The sequence below is a fragment of the Trichosurus vulpecula genome, chromosome 4 (assembly GCF_011100635.1).
Source record: "Trichosurus vulpecula isolate mTriVul1 chromosome 4, mTriVul1.pri, whole genome shotgun sequence".
In the NCBI taxonomy this organism is placed as follows: domain Eukaryota; kingdom Metazoa; phylum Chordata; class Mammalia; order Diprotodontia; family Phalangeridae; genus Trichosurus; species Trichosurus vulpecula.
The window spans coordinates 67,921,970-67,945,633 of record NC_050576.1 but is presented as its reverse complement, the minus strand read 5'-3'; positions in this window follow the sequence as shown (position 1 = coordinate 67,945,633).

Below are 23,664 nucleotides of genomic sequence, written 5' to 3'. Positions count from 1 at the left end.
GAGATTAATTAATTGTAGCAAATCAAAAATGCCACAGACTGGGTGTTCTTAAACTGAGATCCAAGTAGTCCATGGAGAGATTTCAGAGGGGGGAAGACAGGGCAATTGGGGTAAAGTGACTTGCCCGAGGTCACACAGCTAATAAGTATGTCAAGTGTCTGAGGCCAGACTTGAACTCAGGTTCTCCAGACTCCAAGGCCAGTACTCTACTCACTGCACCACCTAGCTGCCCCTATCCATGGATAGATTTCAGGGGGTTCATGAACTTCGAAAGAAAAAAAAATTACACCATTGTTTTCACTGGCTTCTAACTAAAATTTAGCATTTCCTTCCATTATGAATTTTACAAGACTTTATTCTGACAAAGAGTCCTGCTATGGGGTGGAAAAACTGGAAAAAGTATGTCCATTAAATGTTGGTGAACTAGGCAAAATCCTGGCCACCCTACCCTAGGCATGACTAGTTAAACTTTAAAATCTAAACTATTTATATTTTTCTTGAAAAATAATGACATGATAATTTTTACAAAATAATAATAATGTGTTGGTTCTATGTCCCGTTCTAAATCCATCAGTATATTTGTAAGTTGTGTTCCCCGCAACATATTTTAATGTGATTGTAGCAAGTGTATATGTTGTTTTTTTTCTCTGGACTGTACTTTACATTATTTTGTGATGGTCTTTCCATACATACATCTTTCTGCTCTTCATCTTCATTTTTTTAAAAGTAAGACAGCATTCCATTCTGTTAACCCCTCACTATTTGGATGGATCTGTGATCTTCTCAATATGGGTACCCTTTCCAAAAGCTCATATCATAATGCATGCGTACCTTTTAATCTTGCATAATTGCTGCCCAGGTGCTTCTAAAGGTACTGTGCAGGGTGACCACCCAATATACTGGGCCTTCCTCTTAATTGGTTGGCATTGTATGTCTTGTCTGTGTTATTTATCTCTTACTGATGACCATCATGTCATGACCACCCCTCCTCCCGAGTCACCTGAAAATAGTCCTTTGTGACACTGTTCTTTGAGAAGGTCATCTACAATTGGTGGCTCAACTACCATTCCTCTCACTCTGTTCTTAAGTCTTTTCAGTCTGACCCTTAATCTCATCATTCAACTGAAACTGTTCTCTCCAAAGTCACTGATAACCTCTTAAATGTCAAACCTAATGGCCTTTTCTCAATGCTCTCTTTCTTGACCTCTCTGCAGCCTTTAACACTGTCAGTCACCATATTCTTGATACTCTTCTCTCAAGGTTTTCATGACACTGTTCTCTCCTGGTTCTCCTCCTACCTGTCTGACTACTCCTCCTCAGTCTCATTTGCCAGATTTTCATCCAGGTCATGCCCACTAACATCTGCTATCCCCCAAGGCTTTGCTGTCCTCTTTTCCCTATATACTATTTTGCTTGATGATCTCATCATACCTCATGGTGTTGTCATCTCTATGCAGATGATTCTCAGATCTACTTATCTAGCCCTAAATTTTCCTCCTCCTAAATTCTCCTTTCACTCATATATCAGACACCAGAAACTGGGTATCAACAACTCAATAAGCATTTACTAAGTGCCCTAATACATGAAAATGTGCTAAACACTAGGGACACAACAGACAATACAAAACAATGATGTATAAACAAGACAAACTGTAATATTAATTAAGGTGGGACTTTTTTACTGTTTTAGAATGCTAAATTAATTAAATGTCTTTGATTGAGCCTTACTAGGTGCAAAGCCCCAGACTGGTTAGCAAACTAGTTTGCTAGTTTGAGAGAGGCAGGAAGTCCCCCTGGCCCTAAGGGGAGTTGCTAAGACCAGAGCCAGTGGCATGCACCTAAGTCCTGGTCGATCAGATGACATTCTAGTCGATCGGATGACTTCTAAAGACTGTATAAAAAGAGAGAACAGAGTCGTTTGCTTGGGGCTCTCACTCTTGGAGGAGTGTTGATGTGGAGACTCTGGGCAACTGTAGTTAAGAGCCCTCCAGCTTGTGAACCCAGATGTTGATGGTTTCTTGGTAACTATGAATTGTGATCTGGTCTGTTTATATTGTGTATGTTTGTAACTTGTTTGTATTTGCTCTGAAGTTCAGGTTGCTGGCTTTTCCTCCTGAACTAAGTGAATGATATTTGTATGTTGGATTAAAGTAAGATTGTTAACCCCTTAACGTTACTTTCCTTAGTAAAGCAGATCAAAGAACCTGTGCTGGCAACTCTTGTTACTGGTCTTGTTGGGTCTTACACCCCTACAGCAGCTGCTAGCCGGATTGTTGCTACACATATATGGATAAATTGGAAATAATCTTTAGAAGTAAGGCACTTATGTTAATGGGGATCTGGAAACACTTCCTGTAGAAGTTGGGATTTTAAATGGAACTCGAAGGAAGCCAAGGAGGGCAAGAGAAGAGATGAGGAGGTTGAGAATTCCAGGCACAGAGAATAGCCAGTGGAAATGTCTCATAGATACCACAAATTCAACATGTCCAAAACGGAACTCTTTGTTCTTCTCCCCAAACCCTCCCTTCTTCCTGTCTTTCCTATTACTGTTGAGAGCACCACCATCACTCTAGTAACTCAGGCTTACAGTCGAGGACCTTGACTCCTCACTTCCTCTAGACCTACCATATCCAATCTGTTGCCAGAACTTCTTGATTTTGCCTATTGCTGCCTCAAGTCCCTCCCCACTCCAATCAACTATGAAATTGGTCTGACTCTTCCCTCTACTCAATACATTCTAGTAGCTCCCCATTACCTCCAGGATCAAATATAAAATCCCATGTTTGGCTTTTAAAGCCCTTCGTAACTTGGCTCCCTCCTATTTTTTGACTCTTCTTATACCTCATCCCCCTCTCTGTATGCTATGATTCAGTGACACTGGACTCCCTCCTGTTCTTTTCACACATGACTCTTCATCTCCCAACTGTGCATTTTCCTTGGTGATTCCTCATGCTGGGAATTCTCTCCCTCCTTATCTCCACCTCCTGGCTCTACTAAAATCCCATCTTCTTCAAGGAGACTCTCCTGATCCCTCTTAATGCTAACAGTTTCCCCCTGTTGATCATCTCTGATTTATCCCATCTATAGCTCATTTGTACATTGTTGTTTGCGTGTTGTATCCATCATTAAACTGTGAGCTCCTTGAGAGCATGGTCTGGTTTTTTGTTTGTTTTTTTTTTTCTTACTGTTCTCGTATCTCCAAAGCTTAGAACAGTGCCTGAAATGCATGTTGACTTTACATGATTTCTCCTGACCAATTCCTCATTGTTAACTTGTTCCTTTGCACTGACACCCATAATATTTCCCCACTGTCCTTTAGGTGATCTTCAACTGGTATTCTGTGACTCACAGGGGCTCTGTTCTTGTCTTTCTTAGTATCCCTAGAGCTTACTACTGTGTCTTACACATAGTAAGATCTTAATAAATGTTTCTTGACTAACTCATAGCCACACAATATGGCCAGAAGATCATTAACGTTAAAAATATGAGCCTTTGTTTCAGGAAGAAACTTAAGGTATTAAAAGGGTTCCTCAGTTCCCCAAAGTAATCCAGCCCACTTCTTCCCAGTGCTTAGCACGGGATCCGGCATTTAGCACAGTGCCTGGCATATAATAGGTACTTAAATATTTCTTGACTTGATTTGGCTCTTCTCCAGTCCTGTTCTGGATACAACTTACTATCCTTTACAATGCTTATTCAAGAAATATTAATGCACCAGCTTTATGGGCTGTCCGTTCAACTATGTGTATGTTATAGTCCACACAATAGACCTTTTTCATCCTCTTGGTTTTTTCTGTGCACCTAGTTAGGTTGTACTCTTTTGAGTGATTGTAGTTCTTACTTAGAAGTCTCTTCAATATTCTGGGAATTGATAATATCAGCACAATGTCATTCACCTGAATGACTATCAGGGGCATCTCACCATATAGAGAGAAAGCTTTTTTCCATTTGGACCCTCTGGTAGTTTTCCTCCATGACAATGGAAAATACCTTTAGTCTCTGTGTGCTATGTCTCAGTCAATACCAATAATTAAAGAATTATCAAATAAATGAATCTGGTAGTGCATCTTTCGAGGAATCATATATGATTTCAATGAATGCATAGGAAATACTTTGTTGGAGGAAAGCCATTCAAGCACAATTTTTCTCCACCTTTTTCTCCACGCTTTACAGATATTGCATTTTTTTTACACAATCTGAAGGTTTGTGGCAACCCTGCATCAAACAAGTCTATCAGTACCATTTTTCCAACAACATGTGCTCATGTTGTGTCTCTGTGTCACATTTTGGCAATTCTCGCAATATTTCAAACTTTTTCAGTATTATTATATTTGTTATGGTTATCTGTGATCAGCGATCTTTGATGTTACTATTATAATCATTTGGGGAAGACATGAACAACACCCATATAAGATGGCAAACATAATGGATAAATATTGTGTGTGTTCTGAATGCTCCACCTACCTGGCTTTTCCCATTTTTTCCCCTCTCATGGCCCTCCCCATTCCTTGAAACATAAAAATACTGAAGTCATGCCAATTAATAATTGGTCAATAATTAAATCAATTGATGAGGCAAACTTCACTGTTATCTTATTTTTAAGAAATTGCCACTAAAGACTCATGATAGGAAATGCTTTCCACATCCAGAAAAAGAACTATGGAGTCTGAATGCAGACTGAAGCATAATATTTTCTTTTTTGTTTTTGTTTTTGCTTTCTTGTGGTTTTTCCCTTTTCTTTGATTCTTCTTTCACAACATAACTAATGAGGAAATATGTTTAATATGATTGTACATGTATAGCCTACATCAGATTGTCTGCCATCTTGGGGACGGGAAAAATTTAGAACTCAAAATCTTACAAAAGTTAATGTTGAAAACAAAAAATTAATGAGTTAATTAATTTTTAAAAAAGAAATTGCCATAACCACCCCATCCTTCAGCAACTACCACTTTGATCAGTCAGCAGCCATTAACATCAAGGTAAGGCCCTCCACCAGCAAAAAGATCATGACTGGCTAAAGGGTCAGATGATGGGGTTAGCATTTTATTTTTTAGCAATAAGGTATTTTTAATTGAAATATATACTTTTTCTTACGCATAATACTATTGCACACTTAATAAACTACAGTATAATGTAAACATAACTTTTATATGCCCTGGGAAACCAAAAAATTTCTGTGACTCACTTTATTGACACATTTGTTTTATTGTGGTGGTCTGGAACTGAACCCTCAATATCACAAGGTATACCTGTGTACTGTTTTGGTAGTCAACAATAAGTTCGTTGAGATCTTGTATTTTCTACACCTCTCACTCAGTTGTGTGAGTGTAAAGGTGTGATTTTCTTGCATGGAATCATTTGTGAATTTCCTTTTGAAACCTTGACCAAGGATATCCTCTGTACATGTGTAAATTATTCTCATAACTCAAAAAAAAAAGTTCTGAGCAATGGAAAAGTAAGTCAGTAGTTTCTTTTTCTTTATATATTTTCTAAATCATCTTTTTGGGGTAACCAGGTCTCTGCCTTTTTCCAAGCAATTGATAGTCTCCCCTCTTTCGGATATCTTGAGAATTGATCTCTGCTGGGCTGCAAATTGCTGATGTCATCTGCGGGGCCATTTTTCCTCTTTAACTGCTGTCCACTGCTTCTCTTCTGTATTACTACTTCCATCTGCTGTTTCTCTATTGAATTGCAAGTCTTCTGCAGCTTCTTTTCTGGGAAGTGTTTACAACCACACCCAGCCAGGACTACACCTGTTCCTTTGCTAAAAATTATCGTTTTTACTATTTCATTTCCCCCTCAGCACAAGTTCCCCCTAGACACCCTTGGTATATGAGTTGGCATGAATCAAACACCTTTCAGCTCCCATCATGCCCCTGGCTACTGCTTTTGCTTCAGTCATGCTAATTACTCTGGATCTCCAGGTAGCCATTAATTTCAGAGGATTAATTAGGTACCAGGTGGTAGGAGGCATTGTCCTAAAGAGGGAGAGGAGGGTCTCTGAATGATGTGGTAAAAGCAATTGAGCCTAGTTTTCAACAAGATACTCCAACAGCCAAATTCAGTGTCATGTGATGGTTCAGAATGGAGACAGTCCAGGATGTCCAATGATTCTTGTAATGGGGTACAAGGACAGTAAGTTTCGGTAACATCTCAGAAAATCTTTGGGATGCTACTGAGCTCAGACTCATGTGACTAGAGTCCCTCAGGGAAAAATGGACAGCAGTAGGTCATACAATTTACTGCACTAAACAGGGTTAAGTAGAGGGTCATATTGAACCAAATGCAGAGAAAACACAGTGGAACAATGTTCTTTCAACAAATGACAGGCGCATCTGGATTCACTGTTATGAAATTCCCATTCAGAGTCAGTTGTGGAAAGAGGTGAGGGTTTGAAGTCAGAGGAAATGGGTTTGGCTCCCAGTTCTGCTATTTGCTACCCATGTGACTGTAAGAAAGTCACTTAACTTTTCTGGGCCCCAATTTCCTCATCTGTGAAAATGGGAGGGTTAGATAGAGTAGATTATCACTAAAGGTCCCTTCCGACTTGAAATGTTGTGGCAGTTGCAATAGTTAGCTTGACTAGGGCTCCATCAGTTGTGAAATCTTGAAACTAACACCTGGCCAAAAGGCGGGGAAAAGCCAGTTAAAATTCTAGAAATGATCCAATGAGACAACGTAAGTGAAATAAGTCAACCAAGAAAACAATACGCAAAGTGACTACAATGTAGATGGAAAGAACAACCCCCACAAAGGGAATGTTGCAAAGGTGCAAAGAACAAACACACCTTCAATGTACTTCTTTGAAGAGGTTGGAGATCTATGGGTGTGATACATTGCATACAGTTTTCAGACTATCCTAAAGCTCCGACTTCTGCCACTCCCTCAACTCCTACTGTTCTTGGTGGAATTAAGCCAGAGTCCCTCAGGATATACTCCTTGAAGCTGTTTCCTACTTTGACTATGCCATGATTGTCTCAAGAGATGACAAGCTAACTTTTTAAAAAATCCTTTCTTATTGATATATTTTGGGTTTTCATATCACCAAAATTTCTGTGTCTTATCCTCCTCTTCCCTCCCAGAAAGCTACCCCATGTAACAAACTAATATTTTAAAGAAAAGAAAAAAGAGATTTTTTTTAAAAAAACCACAAAACTGATAATACATTGAAAAAGTCTGAAAAATATGGGCTATGCATCATACCCATAAATCTCTAATCCCTTCAAAGAAGTGGGATGAGGGTGTGTCCTCATATCTCTTCTTTGGGCCTTGCTTGGAGCTTTAGGGTAGTATACACAGCCCCTCCTGGATTTATGACCCTTGTCATAGTGGAGGTGCTTGTGTAGCTCGATAAAACTATGAGCTATGCCATGGAAGGTTACCCAAGATGGACAGGTCATAGTGGAGAGTTCTAACAAAAGGTAATCCACTGGAGAAGGAAATGGTAAAACGCTCCAGTATCTTTGCCAAGAAAATACCATGAACAGCATTAAAATGACAAAAGAAATTACATTAGAAGATGAGCCTCTCTAGTCAGAAAGTGTCCAATACACTACTGGGGAAGAGCAGAGGACAACTACAAGGAGCTCCAGTACTAATGAAGCAGCTGGGCCAAAGCCAAAAAGAAGCTCAGCTGTAGATATGTCTGGTGATGAAAGGAAAGTCCAATGCTGTAAAGATCAGTGTTACATAGGAACCTGGAATATAAGATCTATGGATCAAGGTAAGCTGGATGTGGCCAAACAGGAGATGAAAAGATTAAATATCGACATCTTGGGTGTCAGTGAACTCAAATGGGTGGGAATGGGTGAATTTTTTTTTTAAATGCAATTTATTTATTTAACATATTTGGTTTTCAGCATTGATTTTCACAACAGTTTGAATTACAAATTTTCTCCCCATTTCTGCCCTCCCCCCCCACTCCAAGATGGCGTATATTCTGGTTGCCCTGTTCCCCAGTCAGCCCTCCCCTCTATCACCCCCCTCCCCTCTCATCCCCTTTTCCCTTCCTTTCTTGTAGGGCAAGATAAATTTCTACACCCCATTGCCTGTGTATCTTATTTTTTAGTTGCATACAAAAAGTTTTTTTGTTTTTGAGCATCTGATTTTAAAACTTTGAGTTCCAAATTCCCTTCCCTCTTCCCTTCCCACCCACCCTCCCTAAGAAGTTGAGCAGTTCAACCTAGGCCACACATGTATTATTATGTATAACCCTTCCACAATACTCATGTTGTGAAAGGCTAACTACATTTTGCTCCTTCCCAACCCATCCCGCTTTATTGAATTTTCTCCCTTGACCCTGTCCCCTTTCCAAAGTGTTTGTTTTGATTACCTCCACCCCCATCTGCCCTCCACTCCATCATCCCCCTGCCTTTTATTATTTTTTTTTATCTTCCTCCATCTTCTTTCCTGTGGGGTAAGATACCCAACTGAGTATGTATGGTATTCCCCCTCAGGCCAAATCTGATGAGAGCAAGGTTCACTCATTCCCCCCTCACCTGCCTCCTCCCATAGAACTGCTTCCTCTTGCCACCTTTATGCGAGATAATCCACCCCATTCTATCTCTCCCTATCTCCCTCTATCAGTATGTTACTCTCTCATCCCTTAATTTCATTTTATTTCTTTTAGATATCTTCCCTTCATCTTCAACTCACCCTGTGTCTGCTCTCTCTCTTTTACATATATATATATGTATATATATATATATATATATATATATATATATACATATAAACACATATATATACACATACATACACATACATACATATACACATAGATATATACATACATACACATTCACTTATATATATATACATAAACATATATATATACATATATATACACACATATACATATATATATATATGCATATTCCCTTCAACTACCCTAATCTGAGGTCTCATGAATCATACTCATCATCTTTCCATGTAGGAATGTAAACAAAACAGTTCAACTTTAGTAAGTCCCTTGCAATTTCCGTTTCTTGATTACCTTTTCATGCTTCTCTTGATTCTTGTGTTTGAAAGTCAAATTTTCTATTCAGTTCTGGTCTTTTCACTGAGAAAGCTTGAAAGTCCTCTATTTTATTGAAACTCCATCTTTTGCCTTGGAACATGATACTCAGTTTTGCTGGGTAGGTGATTCTAGGTTTTAATCCTAGCTCCATTGACCTCCGGAATATCGCATTCCAAGCCCTTCGATCTCTTAATGTAGAAGCTGCCAGATCTTGGGTTATTCTGATTGGATTTCCACAATACTCAAATTGTTTCTTTCTGGCTGCTTGCAGTATTTTCTCCTTGATCTGGGAGCTCTGGAATTTGGCAACAATATTCCTAGGAGATTTCTTTTTGGGATCTATTTGCGGAGGCGATCGATGGATTCTTTCAATTTCTATTTTGCCTTGTGGCTCTAGAATATCAGGGCAGTTCTCCTTGATAATTTCCTGAAAGATGGTATCTAGGCTCTTTTTTTGATCATGGCTTTCAGGTAGTCCAATAATTTTTAAATTATCTCTCCTGGATCTATTTTCCAGGTCAGTGGTTTTTCCAAGGAGATATTTCACATTGTCTTCCATTTTTTCATTCCTCTGGTTCTGTTTTATAATATCCTGATTTCTCATAAAGTCACTAGCTTCCACTTGCTCCAATCTAATTTTTAAAGTAGTATTTTCTTCAGTGGTCTTTTGGACCTCCTTTTCCATTTGGCTAATTCTGCCTTTCAAGGCATTCTTCTCCTCATTGGCTTTTTGGAGCTCTTTTGCCATTTGAGTTAGTCTATTTTTTAAGGTGTTGTTTTCTTCAGTGTATTTTTCAGTATTTTTTTGGATCTCCTTTAGCAAGTCATTGACTTGTTTTTCATGGTTTTCTCGCATCCTTCTCATTTCTCTTCCCAATTTTTCCTCTACTTCTCTAACTTGCTTTTCCAAATCCTTTTTGAGTTCTTCTATGGTCCTGGGGCCAGTTCATGTTTTTCTTGGAGGCTTTGGTTGTAGGCTCTATGACTTTGTTGTCTTCTTTAGGCTGTATGTTTTGGTCTTCTTTGTCACCAAAGAAAGAATCCAAAGTCTGAGACTGAATCTGGGTGCTGTTTTCGCTGCCTGGCCATATTCCCAACCAACTAACTTGACCCTTGAGTTTTTCAGTGGGGTATGACTGCTTGTAGACTTACAGAGTTCTATGTTCTACGTTTGGGGGGGAGGTGCCAGCTCTGTCAGAGCCGCACTCCTCCTTCCCCAAGGACCCCCAGTCCAGACTGGGCTCAGATCTTCGGCAGGCTGTGCACCCCTGCTGTGATCCGCCACTTAATTCCTCCCACCAGGTGGGCCTGGAGCCGGAAGTAACAACAGCTGTAGCTGCCCCACCTCCGCTGCCCCCGGGGCTGGAAGCCGAACCGCGAACTCCTTCCACTCCCGCAGCTTTTCCCACTAACCTTCTCCGCAGTCTTTGGTGTTTGTGGGTCGAGGGGTCTGGTAACTGCCGCAGCTCACATATTCAGGGCGCTAGGGCCCCCTCCACCCGGCTTCTGGTCTGGATCGTCCACGCCGCTCAGGCTGGGCTCTGCTCCTCTCCGTTCCCAGCTCCCAGCTCCCAGCTCCCAGCTCCCAGCTCCGTGTGGAATAGAGCTCACCCAGAGACCATCCGGGCTGTCCTGGGCTGGAGCCCTGCTTCCCTCTGCTGTTCTGTGGGTTCTGCCGTTCTAGAATTGGTTCAGAGCCATTTTTATAGGTTTTTGGAGGGACTTGGGTACGGAGCTCACTCTAGTCCGTGCTTACCAGCCGCCATCTTGGCTCCGCCCCCGGAATGGGTGAATTTAATTCAGGCGATCATTATATATACTACTGTGGATGAGAATTTCTTAGAAGAAATGGAGTAGCCCTCATAGTCAATAAAAGGGTGGGAAAAGTACTGGTGTATCATCTCAAAAAAGATAGAATGATAACTGTTCGATTCCAAGGCAAACCATCTAACATCACAAGTCTATGCTACAACCACTAATGCTGAAGAGGCCAGAGTTGATTGGTTCTATGAAGACCTACAACATCTTCTAGAAATAACATACACACATACATACACACACACACACACACACACAGACGATGTCATATTCATCATAGGGGATTGGAATTCTAAAGTAGGAAATCAAGAGATGAATGGAACAACAGGCAAGTTTGGCCTTAGAGTACAAAAGGACGCAGGGCAGAGACTAAGAGAGTTTTGTCAAGATAACTTGTTGGTCGTAGCAAACATTCTTTTTCAACAACTGAAAAGGTGGCTCTACACACGGACATCACCAGATGGTCAATATAGAAATCAGATTGATTATAAACTTTGCAAGCAAAGAAGCTCTATAAAATCAGTTAAAATGAGACCTGGAGCTAACTGTGGCTCAGATCATGAGCTTCTTATTGCAAAATTCAGACTTAAATGGAAAAAAGTAGAGGAAACTATTAGACCATATAGATATGACCTAAATAAAACCCCTTATGAATATGAAGTGGAAGAGATGAATAGATTTAAGGGTTTGGTAGATAGGGTGCCTGAAAAACCATAAATACAGGCTCTCATTATTGTACAGGAGGCAGCAACAAAAAACATTCCAAAGAGAAAGAAGAGCAAGAAAACAAAATGGCTGTCTAATGAAGCTTTACAAATAGTTGAGGAAAGAAAGAAAGGGAACTGAACTGAATCCAGAATCCCAGAGAATAGCAAGGAGAGATAATGAGCAATGCAAAGAAATAGAAGAAAACAATACAATGGGAAAGACAAAGTATCTCTTCAAGAAAACTAGAGGGAATTAAGGGTATGTTTCATGCAAAAAAAAAGGCATGATAAATGAAAAAATGGTAGGACTTTACAAAAGTAGAAGAGACTAAGAAAAGGTGGCAAGAATACACAAAGGAACTATACAAGAAAGATCTTAACATCACCAACCATAACGGTATGGTTATTGATCTAGAATCAGACATCCTAGAGAATGAAGTCAAGGGGACCTTAGGAAGCATTGCTAGCAATAAGGTCAATGGACATGATTGCTACCTCTGCCTTTTTTACTTCAGCTGAAGCATGAGATTCTACTCCAGCTTCTTATTTTAATCCCATGTGTCTTTCTGTTTCAAGTGTGTCCTGTAAACAGCACATTGTTGGATTCTGGCTTCTAATCCTTTCTGCTGTCTGCTTTCATTTTATGGGTGAGTTCATTCCATTCACATTCACAGTTATGACTACTATGTTATTTCCCTCCATCCTATGTTCTTCTGTTTATCTCTCTCTCTCTCTCCCTCTCTCTCTCTCTCTCTCTCTGTCTCTTTTCATCTTGACCCTCTGTGAAAGTCTGTTTTGCTTCTGACTACTGCCTCACTTAATCTGCCCTCCCTTTGATCATCCTCCTTCACTTTCTCTTATCCCTTTCTCCTAGTTCCCTGTTGGGTAAGATTGATTTCCATACCCAACTGAGTGGATGTATGTGTATACGCACACACACACACACACACACACACACACACACACACACACACACACCCCTTCCCTCTTTAAACCAATTCTGATGAGATTGAGAGATTGAGGTTCAAGCATTACCCACTTACCCTCCCATTTTTTTCTTCATTATAAAAGCTCTTCCTTGAGCACCTCTTTTATGTGAGATAATTTTCCCCATTCTACCTCTCCCTTCCTCCTCCCAGTGCATCCTTCTTTCTCACTCTTTCATTTTTTTATATCATTGGACATAATTGACTCACACACATACCCTCTGTTTATGTAGACTACTTTTAACTTCCCTAATAATAATAAAGTTCTTAGAAATTACATGTATCTTCCCATATTGGAATGTACACAGTTTAACTTTATTGAGTCACTTATAGTTTCTCTTTTCTGTTTACCTTTTTATGCTTCCCTTGAGTCTTGTGTTTCAATGTCAAATTTTCTATTCATCTTTGACTTTTTCATCAGGAGTGCTTGAAAGTCCTCTATTTCGTTAAATATCTGTTTTCCCTGTGAAGGATTATGCTCAGTTTTGCTGGGCAGATGATTCTTGGTTGTAATCCTAGCTCCTTGGCCTTTCAGAATATCATATTCAAAGCCCTTTGCTCCTTTAACTTGGAAGCAGCTAAATCTTATATGATCATGACTATGGTTCCAAGATATCTAAATTGTTTCTATTTGGCTGCTTGCAATATATTGTCCTTGACATGGGAGCCCTGGAATTTGGGTATGATAATCCTGGGAGTTTTCATTTTGTTATCTCTTTCAGGAGGTGATTGATGGATTCTTTATGTTTCTATTTTATCCTCAGGATCTAAGATATTGGGGTCAGTTTTCCTTAATAATTTCTTAAAATACGATGTCTAGGCTCTCTTTTTCATCATGGCTTTCAGGTAGTTCAATAATTCTTAAATTATCTCCCCTCAACCTATATTCCAGGTCAGCTGTTTTTCTAGTGAGACATTTCACATTTTCTTCTATTTTTTTCATTTTTAAAATTTTGTTTATTGTTCCTTTGTGTTTCATGGAGACATTAGTTTCTAGCTGCCCAAACCCTACTTTTTAAAGAATTATTTTCTTCAGTGAACTTTCATACCTCTTGGCCTATTCTACTACTACTACTACTATTCTACATACCATTTGGCCTATTCTACTTTCTATAGTTCTTCAGTGAATTTTGTGCCTTTTTTTTTTTACCATAAAGCCAATTCTTCTTTGAAAGTATTATTTTCTTTAGTACTTTCTGTGCATTTTTCTTTTACCAACATGTTCATTTTCTTTTCATAATTTTCTTGCATAATTCTCATTTCTTTTCCTAATTTTTCCTCTACCACTCATCTCTTTCTTTACCTCTTCCAAGAACTCTTGTTGAGTTTGTGTTCAATTAGCATTTTTCTCTGAGGCTTTGGTTGTACATGTTTTCACATTGTTGTCTTCTTCTACGTTTGTATCTTGGTCTTGCCACCATAATAGTTTTTGATAGTAAAGTTCTTTTTTGTTGTTGTTATTGTTTGTTCATTTTCCCAGTCTATTTCTTGGCTTTAAAGTTTATGTTAAAAGTGGGCTCTGCACAGCTGGGAGTGGAGAGACACTTTGCCAAGCTTAAGCCTTTTTCATGCTGCTATTTTCAGAGCTATTTCTGGGAGTCTGCAAGTTTTCAGTGCTTCCAAGGTGGTGTGATCTGGGAAGATTACTACTTTCCTGGTCTCTGTTCTGATGTTTACCCAGGAAGGACCCCTGCTCCTCTGCAACTGCAAGCAATAGTGTTCCCCTCTGCCCTAGAACTGTGACAGAGAATTGCATATGGGCAACAGAGTTGCCAATCAGCACCAGCTACACCTAGTGCCAGCAAAGAGTCGTCCCTAAAATCTCTTTCTGACAATTGTCTAACCCCTTTACTATCTCTGAGCTAAAAGCTCCCAAAGCTTCTCTTGCTGCCTATAGCAGCCACCTCTAAGGTCCACTGCTAGTGCTGCCACCATGTGCACTCTAGGCTGTCCTCCACCCCAGAGTCACAAGCCTCTCCTGCCAACCTCCTAAACTGTCTTAGACTGGAAAAATGTCTTGCCCTTACCTTTTGTTGGCTCTGCCACATCAAAATTCTATTTGAAGCATTATTTTAATGTTATTTGGAGGGGAATGTTGGAAGAGTTTGGCTGGGTTGCTACCCTTTCATCCACCATCTTGCCTTTCTACTTCTTCATCTAGGAGTGTGAGCTTCCAGGATGTCCATGGTGGGCTGCAATCTGTATCATACAAGGGAGGACCCACAGACCTGAGATCACGAGTCCATTGATTTTCAAAGCGGAAATGATCAGAATGTTTTCTTCTGTGTTTCAGAATCCCAGCATTTCTTAGCTTTTCTCTTCCTGAGCTGTCTTCCATAACCATCTCTTTCCTCTGCATTGCTTCCAAATTCTTTTCCAGTTGAGTTATTTTCTAAGAATGTTTTTCTGCTTCCACTGAGTTATCTAACATTTTGTGCTCTGCTGTATTAATCCTGCTTTTGTTTTCATGCATTGGCATTTTCAAATTCTCTGACCTATTTTCCACGCTGATGAATTTTAGCATTATTTTCTGTGGAGACTACTTAGCTACATTCAGTTCTTCCTTTAAATCCATAGGGGATTCTTAGCAGCATTCAATTCTTTTAATTCTCCTTATTTAAAAAAAATGTATTTCTTCTCATTCCTTGAGTGTTTCTGTTGTTTGTTTGAAAGTATCTCTCAGGATTTCTTATGTCGTTTCTGATGTTATAACATATACTATTTCATCAAATATTTCTTCTGATACATTTCCTCTTTCTTCTCTTATTCCATAACATTTTTTAAAAATTGTGTCAGAACTCTTCTTCTATTTTTTTGCCTTTTTGGCGAATTTGAATTTTATTGTAAGAATTCCTAGCAATGTTGTTTCCTTTCACCATTCTATAGATGAATGAATGAATGAGTGAGTGAATGAATGAAAAAGCATTTATTGAACATTTACTACCTGAAAAACACTAAGCAATAGGGATATAAATAGTAATGTAAGAAAGCCCCTTATCTCAAGGAGTTCTAGTCAATATTGAAAGAGGTATTTTTAGTGTTAGGTATTTTTGAAAAAGATCATGAGACACCTAGCACCTCCATGACCTAGCACCTCATCATTTCTCAAGAAATCAATGTATTTCTCTTAAAATTACAATTTTGTCTTGAGAAGCTTGCTATACCACTTAATTTAATTGGAGATACTCTTGGGCATTATAAAATGAGGCTCGAATTGCTGAAAGTGTGTGTGTGTGTGTGGTGTGTGTGTGTGTGTGTGTGTGTTTACATATTACCATAGTGATTTTCAATTAGCATGTATTAAGAACATAAAGTTCCTGAACTGTGTCATTTTATCTTTGCATCCCAAGAGCTTAGCATAATGCCTTATACATAGTATGATGCTTAGTAAATATTTGATGACTTGAACTGAATTAATAATGAAACATGTTTCAAGTAGATTTGACCATATTACCGATATTAACTGAAATCAATCAGAGAAGGAAAAACATGTCCCAATAAATTTTCTGATTCTCATTTAAAGAAAACAGTATAGTATATTCTCCAAACAGTAATTCAGGTTCAGGCTCTCTCAACAGGTCTGGGCTTGCTCCAGACTTAAGAGTGAAACACCCAAGGGATATCTGAGTAGAACTGAGCGCTGTTGATTTAGTCTATTTCTTGTTTTCTCTGAGTCAATCCCAAATCAAAGCCACAGTAAGAAACAATGATCACGTTGAGGCTGGAAGATTTATCTTGTGGGTGATGTAGAAGACTAAAGTTGTAGTTATTAATCTATTTCAAAACCCCATCATTGGAGGTAGTTGGTTGCAAGAGTGCAGGTGTCAATGGAATGCTAAGTTAGTCATTGCTTAGATAATTATACTTTGCCTACCTGAAACTCCAGTGGTGGTTTTAGTTAGATAAGGCGTCAGGCTGTTTTTCCTGCCCTAAATTGTTTAGTAAGGGTTCTTCTATGTCATTAAGTTGCTGCCAAGTTTGTCTACCTCTCTCCACAAAGGTGGTGTTTGCGTGTTAGTTCAGGTGATTCATCTGCTACACACCAGGTAAAAATTATAGTTCCCAAGGATGTCGTAAGAATTAATTAATGTTTGCTATGTGTTTTAAGAGCCTCAGATGAAAGGCACTGAGGAAACGTGCTGTGTGCCTGCACAAACTAACACACACATTGTAAAGAAATGTTAGTATCTTTCCACGTGAAAGGCAAGGAGTTAACTTGAAGTTATTATGATTTTTGTTTAACAAAGGATCAAGGAATATTAGAAGGAAAAAGATAACACCCAGGGGATATTGAGGGAATGTAAAAAAAAAGAAAAAAATACAAAAGAATGCCACTTTTTTTCTAACAGTACAGAAAGACATATGCTTTAAATGTCAGTTACCCAATTTTGAGACAAGTTTCAAGTGGGGGAAAGGCAGCAGGAAGGGGAAGGGAATAAGCATTTATATAATGCCTACTGTGTGCCAGGCACTGTTAAAGACTTTTATAATTATTATCTCATTTGACCCTCACAACAACCCTGAAAGGTAAGTACTATTATTATCTTCATTTTACAGTTAAGGAAATTGAGGCAAAAAGAGGTAAAATGACTCACTCAGGGTCACATAGCTAGTTGTATCTGAGGCTGGATTTGAACTCATTTCTTCCTGACTCCAGGCCCAGTGCCATGAACACCACCAGCTGCTTCTAATACAGAGATTAAGGTTTGTGCAATATTTCTGTTAACAGTCTAGTGAAAGAGAACCCTTTAGGAAATTTTTGCTTGATTTTTGCCCTTCTCATCCCCTTGGCCTGGGGGCTGACAGGGACAGGGTAAGGTAGGAGATGGAACAGCTTGAACAAAAGATGGAGAGAAGCAGTTAGTATGAACATAACAGGGGAAATCTACAACCAGTGGCCAAAGTTGGGAGGCAGGGAACATTGAATAACATTTTATCAGAATCCTTATTGAGCTTCATGGTTCGACTCAGGGGTCACCTCCTCCATGAAGCCTTCCCTGATGCCCCAGTTTTTAATATTATCCCCATCCTCACATTATCTTGTATTTATTTAGGATCCTAAGGTCATCAGTTTAGAGGGGGAAGGAATCTTAGAGTCCATGAAGCCCGACCTTCTCATTTTGTATATGAGATGACTGAGGCCCAGAAAAGCTAAGTAATAATCCCGGAGTCACAGAGTTAGCAGATGATAGAAGATGGATTTTAACCCATGTCTTCCTGACTCCAAATCCAGATCTCCATCCACTACTCTGTGTGTGTGTGTGTGTGTGTGTGTGTGTGTGTGTGTGTATGTGTGAGATATGCTCCCAGTAGAATTCAAACTGGCAGGGACTGTTTCTTTTTTTCTTGTTCCCTAGAACAACACTTTGCACATAGTAGGTGTTTAATAAATGTTTGCTGAATTGTTATTAAATTGGATTATCACACATAGTGGTGCCATTCACAGCCACAGTATCTGGGTAGCCTGAAAAGGTAGTATGGTGAGAATGAGGAAGGCTCAGAGCCAAAGAGCCTCACTGGGCCTTTACATCTTCCCACAAAGCCCTGAAATATGGCCAAAGTATGGCTTAGAATGAAGGAGTAATTTTTGATTCATCTCTATCCTTCATTTCTTACTTATAGAGTCAGTCACCAAGTCCTGGAGATTTTTCTTTTGACAGATTAATCTTTCTTAATACTTTTTTCATCACGTTATTCCTCTGCTTAAAAGTCCACTTTGGCTCCCTACTGCCTATATCCAAACTCTTTGGCCAGGCTTTCAAGTCTCTTCATAGTCTAATCCCACCTTACCTATCCATCCTTATACCTCACTGATCCTCAGCACTAACCATTTGGTCCAGTCAAATCAGTGGAATAGACTAAATAAGGCCTAGAAACAAATGGGCTTAATGGTTGAGTGTTCAACAAACCCAAAACACTAACCATTGTGGAAGGAAGGAACTCTTTATTTAATGGGAAGTGTTGGAAAGACTGCAAAACAGTTTGGTGAAAAATAGCTTTAAATCTGTGACTTAGACCTTGTATCACAGTAAATTCCAAATGGATAAATGATCTAAATGTTTAAAGCCACACTCCTTCCTTCCTTCTTTCCTTACTTTCTTCATTCCTTCTTTCCTTCCTTCCTTCCTTCCTCCCTCCCTCCCTCCCTTCCTTCCTTCCTTCCTTTCTATCTTTCTGTCTATCTTTCTTACTTTGTATAGGCAAAGAGAAGGATATATCTTAAATAGCTACAGATAGGGGAAAAATTAATCATCAGACTAGGGGGTAGAAGAGATCATAAACCAGAGAAAATCATAAAAATCAAGTTAAATGATTTCAATTGCATAAAATATAAAGGGTTTTGCACAAATAAAATCAGTGGAAAATAAAAGTCATTGTTGGAGGTACTGCAGAAAAACAAGCATACTGACGCCATGCTAGTGAAGTTGTAAATTAGTTTAAGTCTTCTAGAAAACAACTTGGAATTATGCAACAAAGTTACTAAACTATCCATACCTTTCAAGCCAGAGATTCCATTACTATACTTATATTCCATTGGGGATATTGACAGCGTATCAAAGATGGACTGGGGCACATCTTCATATAAGTGGGCATACACACTGGCTCTTTTCTGTGGCACATGGGTGATCTGTCAACTCTTGATTGATCTTTGGTCCCTGTAACCAGGAGTTTGTCGAAGATGCCTCCCATTCAATAGATTATGAAGAAGAGCTATGAATAGTCTACATCCTTTTGTGGACATATCACTTGGGACTGACACTTCCAGTTTTCCCTTCCATCAATGGAAGCAGCAGCATTGGCCACATACAGCTCAAGCATATGGTAATAAGAAGATGAACTTGCCTGGCTGAGCCTGAGTCCTTTGTTGCCTTTTCTTCATGTGTTTCTTCTTTAAGCACAGGTCTGTGACCTTGCCTTGATGATCTTGCCTTGACAGTGACCCCTTAAGTCTGGGAGATTCTAGGTTCCAAGTTGATGCTGGCTTCCCTTTGGGAAGGACTTCCTGAAACTACACCATTTCACAGAAGAGAAGATAACCATGCACAGGAAGGATCATCTTGGATCTGGGGGACTAAAGACCCATGCCTGACTGGACAAGAGATCTGGAACTTGCGAATTGTTCTGACGGTAAAGTCTGAGATAAAAATACGTCAGCAGAACCACAAAGTATCTTTACCTTTTCAGGAGAGTATAATATACATGATGGGTTACTGTTTTCTGCTTTTAGTATTTATTCATGTGACCTTATGAATCTTTTGTATTTTAACCATTTCTTTTATAGTAGAGGAAATAAATAGCTGCCCTATACCTGATACTTACATTATACATTGAGTACCTTTTCAGAGAAGGGACTCTGTTAATATCATTTAGAAAGACTAGACATGAGCCAACCCCGAGTTTTGTTTTAAAGATTTTCCCCAGAGTTTTACTCCAGGTGAAATGATAAGGAACCAGGGAGGGTAAGAAAAGTCTGAATAACCTTTTGTGGGGTTAATCCATCCCCCAGAAGGTAGACTTTGTGTGAGCCAAAATTGGATGTGAGAAGGGGACCTTGGACCACAAGGTCCTTGTGACTTTGGGTCACAAAAGTAAGAAAAGACCCATGTATACAAAGATACTCATAGCATTTTCCTCCTTAAAACCTCTGATTTTATTGTTGCTGTTCAGTCATTTTCAGTCGTGTCTGACTCTTTGTGACCCCATTTGGGGGGCAAAGATACTGGAGTGGTTTGTCATTTCCTTCTCCAGCCCATTTTACAGATGAAGAAATTGAGGCAAATAGGGCTAAGTGACTTGCCCAGGGTCACATAGCTAGTGTGACTACTCTATGACTGACTACTCCAACTCATAACAATCTCTTCCTTTTCTAAATAAACAGTACTTAGAGTCTGTACCAATTCAATTCAGCTCAACAAATATTTACTAAATACCTAATCTGTTCAATGTACTATATTAAGAGCTAGGGATATACAACTCAGCACTTGACTATATGCTGCCTTATACTTTTGTGTATATGTGTATGTGTATAATAAGGACAACTGGATTATAAGGACTTTGAAGCAAAAAACATGCCATACGTGTTTAAGACCTCATACAATGCTGGGCACATAATAAGTGTTGCCTAGGTGCTTAATTGATTGATCCTAGCAGCGGCAAACTGATTTCTCCCTTCTAGACTCAAGGGAAATCTGAGTAATCGTGTGTGGCAAGCCACTTTATCTCCTTATCTGTAACAGGAGGGGATTGGTCTACACTGCCTTTAAGGTGCATAACAATTCTAAATCAACGATACTCTACAATCTCTATTTTTCTTTGACAAGTCAAAAGCCACTATTTCCCTTATCCTTTATAACTTCTCAGCCTGAATTCATATCCACATGGAGATAATTACAGAATATGTTGAGCTAGAAGAAACCTCAGAGATTATCTCCCTAATCCTATCATTTTACAAGGGAGGAAACTAAAGCCAGGAGAGATGGATTCCCAAAGTCTCGCTACTAGTTAGTGGTCAAATGAAGACTAGACCTAAGGTTGGTGTTCTTTTTATCACTGTTCTGTGTACTCTGAACTTTCTCTAGTCTTGAGAGAAGAGGCCCTAGCTCAGATCTGTTTCATCCTTGGGTTTATCCCTCTTTCGAATCTGGTCTGTCTGAACAATAGCCTCTAATTTAAATACAGGTCTAAGTCAACATTGTTCTTACATTTCTCCAAAGGGATAACTCAAAGTCTGCTACGAGATACAGTTTGAAAAGAATTATTGCTTAAAAATCCAGAATGTGCCACACATTCTTATTGCTTTTTCTTAGTGGACCAAAATACATTACAGCCAATACAGTCTTTAGATTATTCAGGTGTTACTTACAAGATGTCCAGACTTTTAATTTGCCCAAAGTTATGCCCATCCATAACTCAGCCATGAATAATAAAGTTTTTTTGTCTCTAAACTCCTTCCATGAACTCTTTATAGATGAGCCCTTAGTCTAATTTCACCCAAAGACCAAAGTATGATGGTAATATTATATAGATGCTAGAGATCATGGTTGAAATATACATAGTACAAATTGGGAAGGATCAGAAAAATGATCCTCTTGGGATTCAGTAATCTCTCTTGGGGCAGTTAGGTGGCACAGTGAGTAGAGCACTGGCCCTGGAGTCAGGAGGACCTGAGTTCAAATTCGACCTCAGACACTTGACACACTGACTAGCTGTGTGACCTGGGGCAAGTCACTTAACCCCAATTGCCCTGCCTTCCTCCCCTCAAAAAACCCAGTAATCTCTCTCTCTCTCTCTCTCTCTCTCTCTCTCTCTCTCTCTCTCTCTCTCTCTCTCTCTCTCTCCCTTTCTCTCTCTCTCTTTCCTGACAATAACTCTGGGAGGTAAGTATTATCATCATCCCCATTTCATTTATTTTGATTATTTTTTTATAAGAGATCGTGTTTCACTATCTTGCCAAGGATGGAGCACAGTGCTATTAAAAGGTGTGATCCCACTACTAATAGGCATGGGAGTTTTGACCTGTTCCACTTCTGACCTGAGTGGGTTTATCCTTCCTTAGGCAACCTGGTGGTCCCCCATTCTTAGAGAATCACTATATTAATACCAAACTTATTGCAGACACCCAATCAGCATGGCACACATAGCACAGAACCACTGTCCTCAAATGATCCTCTAGCCTAATCCTTCTGAGTAGCTAGGACTACAGGCATGTGACAACATGTGGCTATTATACCCACTTGATTGACTAAGGCAAAGAGAGGTTATGATTTGACCAAGGTCACATAGTAAGATATAACATGTCTGATATAAAAAACTCATTTAGAAAACAAATCAAGGAGAAATCATTTAAGAATCAGTAGCTTCCTTGGAAACCATGATTTCTTAAAAAGCCAAGATAATATATTTTAAGAAATCATAAATGAAAATTATCCAGGTCTTTTAGAACCAGAAGGCAAAGTTAAATACAGAAATAATATATCAATTACTTCTGAAAGGAATCCCAAAAAGGAAAGTCCTAGGAATGTCCTAACCAAAAGTCAAAGCTCCTATTGCAAAGAAAAATTACTTCAGGTATTCCCGAAAAACAAGGAACCATAGTCAGAATGACATAAGATCTGGAAGCTTCTACTTTAAATGAGAGAAAATGTTAGAATAGAATATTCCAAAAGACAAAAGATAGAGGGTTACAACCAAGAGTAGCTTACCTGAAGAACAAATCATGCCCATAGGAGGAAAAATAGACTTTTAATGGAAGAGGACTTTGAATCATTTTTGATGAAAAGCCCAGAATGGAGTAGAAACTTTAAAATACAAACTGAAGGGAAAACCAAAAGGGACAAGAGGGAGAGGTATGAAAAGAAAAGAACCAGAATCTAAAGAGACTGCCTTAGACTGCCTCTTAGACAATTAATGGCTTAAGAAATTGTGGTATATGAATAGAATGGAATATTATTGGCATATTATTATGGCACATAATTGTGTCATAAGAAGTAATAAGACAATTTCTGAGAATCTCAGGTACTATGAACTGACAAGAGTTAAGAGAAACCTAGTAAGGCAAAGTTATTTTGAGCAACTGGAAGGAGCTATATGATTTCTCATAACTGGGGTGAAAAAAAGAGAGTACTAATGAGGAGGAAGAGGTGAGAGGCGTGGGCACCAGATAAATATCACTGTTATCTGAAAATAACAAAGATGTATGTGTGTTGAACATACACACACACAGAGCTTGGTGTAGAAATATATCTTACACAACAGGAAAACAAGTGTAGCTAGGGAGAATACTATTGAATAGGGATTAGTTAAAAGCAAAACAAACTTCCTATTCCTAAAGGGGTAATTAAAAGGGGACAAAACCTAGAATCTAAAGGGAACATCTTGGACTGTCCCTTAGAAAACTGGAGAATATTTGAACAAATTGCAATATAGGAATGTAATGGAATATTTGTCATGCCATAAGAAAAGATGAAAGAGAAAATTTCAGATAATCCTGATCCTGTGAACTATGCATAGTTATGCAGAGTCAAGTGAAAAGAATCAAGAGAAAAATTAAGATGAGAAGTGTAACATTGTAAAGAAAAACAACTTTGAAAGACTTAAGAATTCTGATCAGTGAAATTACCAACCTGGTCTT